Below are 9271 nucleotides of genomic sequence, written 5' to 3' on the forward strand. Positions count from 1 at the left end.
CTCTTGTCCCTGAGGGGGTTTTGTATAGCATGGAACACAGCATCCCAGAGTTATTGCAGGCACTTCAGTTAAGATTCCTCAAGAATCACAACAGCTTGTGACATATTTTTCCAAAGCATGCACTCTGAAAATGCTTTCATCCAACCACCTTGAAATTATGTACTATCTACTGCATACATCTACTTTGTCTCATGTTTTTCTTAATGAGTTGTGTCTAGAGATTTATTTTTGGTGTTTTGACCTGCAGAAAATATGCAAAGATTTGGGTCTACACAAGAAACCCCATCAGTAACATTTGGAACACTCGAGATGACATCTTTAGTAAAACATGTATCACTAATGTAATGCCTGAACAATGATTGAAAATGATACCCTGTTAAACATCACTTTCTAGTTATATAGTTGCCTTATGTACTAACCTGCATTAGACTGTAACCGAATAAATGATTCCAGATATTATCATAGTTTCCATAGTGTCAGGGCGTGTGTAGGTGTAGTGTAGGAAATCAAATGCAGGACGCCGACTGTAGGTTCCAAAATGCTGTATTTCTGGCCCAACACAGGCCAGAAATACAGAAATACAGAAATACAGAAATACACCAAGTTGTACGCGCTCCTGAGATCTAATTTCGTGAAGAAACGCGCCCCATGCAACGACTCAGTCATGGTCGCAATCAGCGGGAGTGGATAACTATACTTCACCGTAATCTGATTGAGACCACGGTAATCGATGCACGGACGCAAACCACCATCCTTCTTCTTCACGAAAAAGAAACTCGAGGACGCGGGGGAAGTGGACGGCCGTATGTATCCTTGTCTCAGCGATTCGTCTATGTAAATCTCCATAGCTTTCTTCTCCTCCTGAGACAGAGGATACACATGACTCCGTGGGAGCGCAGCTCCTGCCTGAAGGTTTATCGCACAATCCCCCCTGCCTATGGGGTGGCAACCGCGTCGCCCTCGCCTTACTAAACGCGATAGCCAAATCCCCATACTCAGGTGGAATGTGCAATGCGGGCACCTGGTTTGGACTCTCCACCGAGGTAGCCCCTACGGAAACACCCAAACATCTACCCACACACTGAGCAGACCACTCCATCAGAGCCCTCTCCTGCCACGAAATCACTGGGTTATGGGTACTCAACCAGGGCATGCCCAGCACCACCGGATACGCAGGAGAGTCAATCAGGAACAGCTGAATCATCTCCTGATGATCCCCCTGCGCACACATCCTAAGTGGCGCCGTGACCTCCTGATCAAGCCCGTACCCAACGGACGACTATCTAGGCCGTGAACGGGAAAAGGAACATCAACAGGAATGAGGGGAATCCCTAACGCTAAACAAAACTTTTTATCAATAAAATTCCCAGCTGCGCCTGAATCTACCAGCGCCTTATGCTGGGCATGAGGTGCTACCTGTGGAAAACATACAGGCATACAGAAATGGGCAACAGAGAGCTCTGGGTGAGTGGGGCGCCTACTCACCTGGAAGGAATCCCCAGTGCGGGGCCTGTCGTCATCTCCCCTAGGAGGCCATCCCCAGCACCTAGCCGCGGTGTGTCCTCCCCGACCACAGTTGGTGCAGTGGATGGACCCCCTAGCCTGCCGACCCCTCCTCTCTCTAGCGCCAGCGCCCCGAGCTCCATGGGACAAGGCTCGGAGGCGCTGGAGGGTGGAATGGACGGACCCTCCGCAAGACGTCCGCGGGTAGCCAGCAGGTTATCCAGCCTGATGGACATATCCACCAGCTGGTCGAAAGTGAGACTGGTGTCCCTGCACGCCAGCTCCCGACGGACGTCCTCACGTAGGCTGCATCGGTATAGATCGATGAGGGCCCGATCATTCCACCCTGCATCTGCCGCCAGAGTACGGAATTCGAGCGCGAATTCCTGGGCACTTCTCTTCCCCTGTCGGAGGAAGACCAGACGCTCCCCCGCCGCTTTCGCCCTCCGGGGATGAGTCAAACACCGCCCTAAAGCGGCGGGAGAACTCGGTGTACGTGATGGTCGTGGCGTCGATCTTCCTCCACTCCGCGTTGGCCCACTCCAACGCTTTTCCCGGCCAGGCAGGAGATCAGGGCGGACACGCTCTCATGCCCTGAAGGTGCCGGGTGCACGGTGGCCAGGTATAGCTCTACCTGGAGCAGGAATCCTTGACACCCAGCCGCTGTCCCGTCGTAAGCCCTCGGGAGAGATAGTCGGACTCTCGAGGTTCCGGCGCTGGAATGGCCGGGCTGGCCGATGGTGCTGGCAGGGCGGGCGGTGGTGGAGGCGAACCCCAGCCTCGGAGTGTGGTAATCACCTCCTGCAGGGCGTTCCCCATCTGCAGGAGTTGCTCTTGCTGGTCCCGAACCTGGGCTTCCAGTCTTGTCTGGGCTGCTTCGGCTCCTGCTGATTCCATGACTGGTGTATGATTCTGTCAGGGCGTGTGTAGGTGTAGTGTAGGAAATCAAATGCAGGACGCCGACTGTAGGTTCCAAAATGCTGTATTTCTGGCCCAACACAGGCAACAGGACAACTAAGCCCAACAGCTAAATTACGCACAAGGCGAAAAGGCAAATGCGCACAAACAGGTGCGACAAACGAAGTGGTGCACGAACAAGTGCAACTATGCTCCAGCGCAGTGGAGAAACTATGCTCAACCGAGCAAACACAACACTGACGAAAAACAATCATACACAACACATGACAAACACAACGAGAAACTTATAGGACACTAATTACGTAAAACAGAAACAGGTGTGACACAAACAGACAAAAGCAAACGAACATGAAACATCTATCGGTGGCAGCTAGAATTCCGGAGACGACGAGCGCCGAAGCCTGCCCGAACAAGGAGGAGAGGCAGCCTCGGCCGAAACCGTGACACATAGCATCACGTTTCTTGGGAAGAGCTGAAGCTTTGGAATGTTACATGAGGCACTGATTCTAATGATGTCACCTACACTGCAGTGATAATCGTGATTAGCAGCATTTTGTATTACTTCTACCGTACGTACCACTAAGGAGCAGGGAGATGCACTGAGTGGTTGTATGTGTGTGTGTGTGTGCGTGTGTTGGTGAGTGAGAGAGTGAGAGTGAGAGATGCTTCACAAGAGCTGGATACAATAAGCTGGGCTGGAGTCCCTTGACAGATTCAAAGGTATTGTCTGTCGTGTCGCTACTAAGTGGAAAGAAAAATAATGTAAAATAGAATGTGAGGGGCATTTCTTTTTGTTCTTGGTGTGTCACTTGTCAGATGATTTTTGAGTATTGTCATGTTAAAAAGGGGCTGAACTTACTGATTCCACTTGGGCTTTTCCGGTACTCATTAAGAAAAACATGATTTGGGTCTTGGGGGTGTGGTTTGATGTGGGTGTGTTATGTTCGCTATATCGTATCGTGGCGGTAATTGTTGTTTGTCCTTCTTGAGGCACCGTCCCAAACAGGCCACCGTACTTTGGGTGATGAATGGCTTAGTAACCACGTAACCAAACGTAGCAGGCGTAAAAAGTGGCGCAGTGGTCCCGAGTGGCGCAGTGGTCTAAGGCACTGCATCGTAGCCGGCCGTGACCGGGAGACCCATGGGGCGGCGCACAATTGGCCCAGCGTCGTCCAGGGTAGGGGAGGGAATGGCTGGCAGGGATGTAGCTCAGGGATGTAGCTCAGTTGGTAGTGTGGGTTCGATTCCCACGGGGGGCCAGTATGAAAAAAAATAATAATGTTGGCACTCACTAACTGTAAGTCGCTCTGGATAAGAGCGTCTGCTAAATGACTAAAATGTAAATGTAAAAAACGCCTGATGTACTCAGCATCATAGAGGCAAGACAGGGCGTCCTCCTTCACGTTCCTCAATGTAAAGTTCCCCACTTATATTTTTCAGGGGAAACGGAAATTAGGTTGAAAATACTGTATTCCTGAAAACATCAGCTTTTTTGCCGACCGTGCCAAGGAAAGCCACAAAAATTGACAAAAAAATAAAAAAATAAACATATGCAATAATTTCTTTAGTCTCTCTGTGTTTCATAATTTTCCTTCAATTCACAAGTTTATTTTGTATAATTTTTTTTAACAAGTTATTTTTTTCATTTCACTTACATGAAATCCAAATAAAAATCAATTTAAATTACAGGTTGTAATGCAACAAAATAGGAAAAATGCCAAGGGGGATGAATACTTTTGCAAGGCACTATACCTAGCTAGCTACCTTAGCATTTTTTAAATTACTATAATTGTTTTTACCCTCTGGCCTCTGCAGCGAACTAGCTAACCTTAGTTCTCTCCCGAAGAAAGGATGGTTCTGTTCTATGTACCGGATTGTAACCACTACTCCGATAAGCACACGTGCTTTTTATAATTTTCCGACCTCTGTGTTGTTGTTTTTATTGCACTGCTTTGCTTTATTTGGCCAGGTCGCAGTTGTAAACGAGAACATGTTCTCAACTGGCTTACCTGGTTAAATAAAGGTAAAAAAATAAATTAAAAAAAGAGGCGTCGCTGGAGTCATGTGATAAGGTAAGCCCTGTTTGCTAGCTGCTAACAAGCTATTTGGTTAAGTCTGTGGTTATCTAGGTGCTTATGAAAATTAGCTAGATAACCACCGACTGTAGTTACGTGTACAACGCACATGACCTTCCTTACAAGTAAAAACAAAACCAGCATAGGCTAGCATAATGACTGTTGTGACCTTTTTATTGACAACTAACCAGCTAGTTATTGTTAGCTCGCGGTTTGTGTAGTCATACTTTTTCACGTGCTGACATGCTAGCTAGTTTAGCCCACCTGGGAAGGGATATTTAGCTAACGTTAGTTAGTTAACGTTAACTCACCGTTCGTGTAGTCAGACCTGATTGTTCATTTTAGGCCGGCACCACTGCAAGGATAGTTGGTTAGCTAGCATGTCACCACTTAAAGTCTGACTACACAAACGGTGAGCTAATTTTAACTAACTAGCTAGCTAAATATCGCCTGGTGGGATAGCTAGTTAGGCTCCTTGGCTAGCTAGCTCCCAAAGGACTTGTGGGCTCAATGTTTTTCCCATACAAAACACAGAAACCGTTTTGTTCCACTAGTGCATCTATTGTACATGACTAATCAAATTATCTGTGAAGTCAGTTAGAAATGTCAGCAGGGACAGAAATTAAGATAGCCCGAGGCTAGTACTTTTCAGACTGGACTAGTAGACAATGTGCAAAACTAGGCTGACACAGTTGTGAAATGGCTAGTAGAAAATGTGCCAAACTAGCCTGACACAGCAGTGAAATTGACCTTTACAAACATCGCATGTCACAGATTTAGGAGCTGAATGTTACCCGGATGTCATTTAGGACCTGAATGTTACCCGGGCTAGTTTAAATCGTGGTCTGCGGGCCAGTGCCCAAAATCCTTATGTTCCATCCCTGCATGTCAGTCCCTTTCAGATGACCCCCTTACCACTGTTGGTCCTCCTCAATGACCTCACAGCTGAGGCAAATAGTACCCTAGACTGTCCTGATCATCTAGTTGAGCATTCCAGAAAATTCCTCCATCCCAGCAGAAATGTCCCATCCACATAGTAGGATTTTAGATGTGCAGATGGTCCAAAGCCCAGTCTATTTTACAGTTACTATAGTCAAGTCTGTTGGTTATGGTATTTAAATATAGATGTTACCGTTTTAGTAATCAACCTAGCTAGCTAGTAAAATGTGCTTTTTTTAGTCTTTCAGGCAGGCGGACCAGAAACCCAGTGACAACACTCAGGTCTGCAGCAGCCATTTTCCGTTGGGAAAGAGAAATGGCCCTGTTTTTACCAGAAAAGGTAGCTTAAACACCATGGCAGAAGAGGAAGACTGTTGATTGGGAAACAAGAACAAATAATTAGGCATGAGGATTGGGTGTTGAGGGACCACTTGTCACATTGTCCAAGGTGGGTTTGTGTTATGATAAACAATGCATTTTGTCCAGATAAAGATGGTGATACAGCATTGAAAAATACCTACCACTGACCAAACGTCTCTTTGTTTTCCAGTCCAACAGGAGTGCACCCCTCAGACCATCTGGTGCATGGACATCCTGTGCCAGTGTGATAACATCCTGTGCCAGTGTGATCCGAACGCAAGCGTCCAGTTGTAGAGACTACAGCAGATCGAGCCTGTGAACGGACAGGTCAGTAACTCATCAAATATTATTGTGTAAAACACAGAATTTGTAGACGTATCAAAATTTGGATGTTTGTCCCCTTTTCCCTATGTTTCAGACATGAGGTGTGACATGCAGAACATCAGGCTCACTCCACGAGAAGCAGTGTATGATCAACGCCACCCTAAGCAAGGAGATCTGCTGGAAGTGATGTACTCTCTCACTCTGGGGGTAAGACATAATTTAAACATCACAGATATAAATTCCCTCTGTGCCCATGTCAAAATGCAATGTGAATTGTGTTGTACTACTGAATGAAACTGAGGAGATTCACTCAGACCAGCCTTTGTGATTGAACTTACGTTAACTACATGACTTTAGTTGGCTGCTTTGAGCAAAACTTGTATGTCATATAACCTATTCTGGGAGCTTAGTGTGTGTGTATGAACTTTGTGGAATATTTTTGGACCATTCGCTTCCCTGAAAACAGGTACTGACAGGAGGAGCAATATGAGTCTGTCAGAGGTCATCACGCTGGATGGGGATGGAGGCTTTGGTGGTCAACACAACGAAGAAGCAGGTGTCTCTTCTAGTGATGTGGAGCTGACCTTGGACCTGGTGCCAGTAACGATGGTCTTCACAGAGGCTGTAAGACTCTCCCTCCTTGATATAGAAATCCTTCGACTTCACTGCCTCTTCAATGGTAAGGTCCCTTGCACCATAGGGACACTTGAACTCCACCACTGCTGTGGTGCCCACCATCCGGTGAGGCACCCAGCATCCCAGACCCCGTGATCCAAAGCCCTGACTCCTGCACATCCATCCCTGTAGCCATTTTGAATGCCTTGATACCCACCTCTTCGTTATCTGTGCCCCACTTTACAGACAACACCTCATCCAACGACTGTGATCTGAGGACCCTTTTTAGCAGTGATGGAGTAACATGCTTGGCCCTAACCACTGCTCCATAATTGCTGGCCGTCAACCACTCTCTCCTCGTGGGGCGACAGGTAGCTTAGTGGTTAAGAGCGTTGTGCCAGTAATCGAAAGGTTGCTGGTTCTAATCCCCGAGCCGACTAGGTGAAAAATCTGTCGATGTGCCCTTGAGCAAGGCACTTAACCCTAATTGCTCCTGTAAGTCGCTCTGGATAAGAGCGTCTGCTAAATAAAACATAAAAAAAAAAAATGGTGTGCTAGTTGGGGTTGTTGCACTGTCCAACTGTTTTTTAAAATATTTTTGCCTACCGTATAGCCTCCTGCTGCTCCACCAACAGCACCATGCCAGCCTGCATGCCCCAGGTGCCCTTGTTTTTTAACAATGTCCGGTACAGACAGGGATGACAAAGAGGGTAGCGGTTGTTCTGCCTCAGGTTCAAAGAGACATGCCATTTCACTGAACCTGCCCGGAGACGGTTCCTTAGCCACTGAAGATCCTCCTTTGTGGGCTCTCAGGAGAGAGGGTTGTAGTCTTCTGCCAGGTACAGGTCCTCCACTGACTGCACCTGGTTGGGTACGGCTGGCTTCCTCCACTCGCATTCCACATCCGTACGGCTGATATTGTGAACCGCCAAAATAGGCTGCATGGCTACACTTATGAGCTCCACAGAGGCATTCGCATGTGGTAGAGAGAATCCCCTGGTCACCTATAGAGATCTGCCAAAAGGAAGGATGTTAAGTGCCACATGCCTTTCAATGCATGACTTTGAACACCTTGAAATGCATTAGTTGTAAGAAATGTGCTATATAAATAAAGATTGATGACATTTCAGCTGTAGAATATTTAATAAACTGTGATTTTCACATGAGGACAAGTACAATTTTTCCGTAAACTTTTAATTGATAACTTAGGAATTTATCACTTGACATTTCAACCATATAGCAGGAAGGATCCTATAAATGAAGACTTTGTGAATGCATGTACCACTCCGAATAAAATAAATACTGTGCCTTTGAAGATGTGTCTACGGTCATGAAACTACAATACAGGCTAGCTGTTTTAACAAAGTCAATTCTGAATGTCAACAGATTTCTAGATTCATTCTCATCAATGACAACATTCTAGGACAGAGTTATCACTCATCAAAGTCTGGTATCCAGGGTAATCTGGTTAATGATTATGGGTGCGTTTGTAAATTCACTCTGGCTATTTCTGATTTCAGAGAACTATCGTCCGAGTGTGCCAGAGTGCAGAATAACTGATGCATTTACGAACATGCAACACCCATTGAATATAACCGGTGTCAGTAAACGTCAGCAAAAAATACTTAAATGCCAGCAGCACAGTTACCATCACCAATGAGCTAGATAACATGAAAACAGCCTAACCAGCTCTGCTAGGGCGAGTAAAATGGTCAGAGTGAGGTGTTCTCTCATTTGTGTCTGGAAGTAGCTAGCAAGCTAGACAACTTTAGCCAGTTAGCTTGGGTGCTTGACTGCCGTTGTGAGGTCCGAATGCTCTTATCAACCCTACTTCTCGGCCAGGGCGTCCAGTGTGCGCTCTGAACGCTCTGAGAGCGAAACGCTCTTAATTTAGATATGTACAATATGACAATGCTCTGAATTTTTAAACGCCCAGAGCGCACTCTGGCACTCCAGAGTGAATTTATGAACGCACCCTATATAATTGATTAAGTGGCTCTTTCCTTGTTGACAGCTGTATAGAACACATTGTGTTGCTAAAATGTAACTTAATAGCTACACTCACCGACACAGGATCAACTTAATCCCTTATGCTGGCCCTGACCAAACCGGTAAATTGCCCCTCACTATAGCTTCACTTCTCCACATGACCAGACTTATAGGTCTTCTCCCATTTTAATGCTCTTATGCTCATCCTTGAAAAATGCCATAAGGTCTAAAACAGACACCAAAGTCGACATACACGGCATTCGGAAAGTATTCAGACCCCTTGACTTTTTCCACATTTTGTTACGTTACAGCCTTATTCTAAAATTGATTAAATAAATACAAAATCTCATAAATCTACACATAATACCCCATAATGACAAAGCGAAAACAGGTTTAGAATTTTAGCAAATATATTAAACATAAAAACCTTATTTACATAACTATTCAGACCCTTTGCTATGAGACTCGAAATTGAGCTCAGGTGCATCCTGTTTCCATTCATCATCCTTGAGATGTTTCTACAACTTGATTGGAGTCCACCTGTGGTA

At 46.0% G+C, this 9271-nt stretch overlaps 1 long non-coding RNA gene across 1 annotated transcript; it reads left to right on the top strand.

Moving 5' to 3' along the window:
- Nucleotides 1–4239: 4239 nt before the first annotated feature.
- LOC121550520 lies at nucleotides 4240–8031 on the top strand. The gene is made up of 5 exons (XR_005996967.2): nucleotides 4240–4493; nucleotides 5676–5883; nucleotides 5986–6122; nucleotides 6214–6326; nucleotides 6586–8031. It is a non-coding gene; the product is annotated as an uncharacterized LOC121550520 (long non-coding RNA).
- The last annotated feature ends 1240 nt before the right edge of the window (nucleotides 8032–9271 follow it).

Source organism: Coregonus clupeaformis, chromosome 35 (genome assembly GCF_020615455.1).
Source record: "Coregonus clupeaformis isolate EN_2021a chromosome 35, ASM2061545v1, whole genome shotgun sequence".
Lineage (NCBI taxonomy): Eukaryota > Metazoa > Chordata > Actinopteri > Salmoniformes > Salmonidae > Coregonus > Coregonus clupeaformis.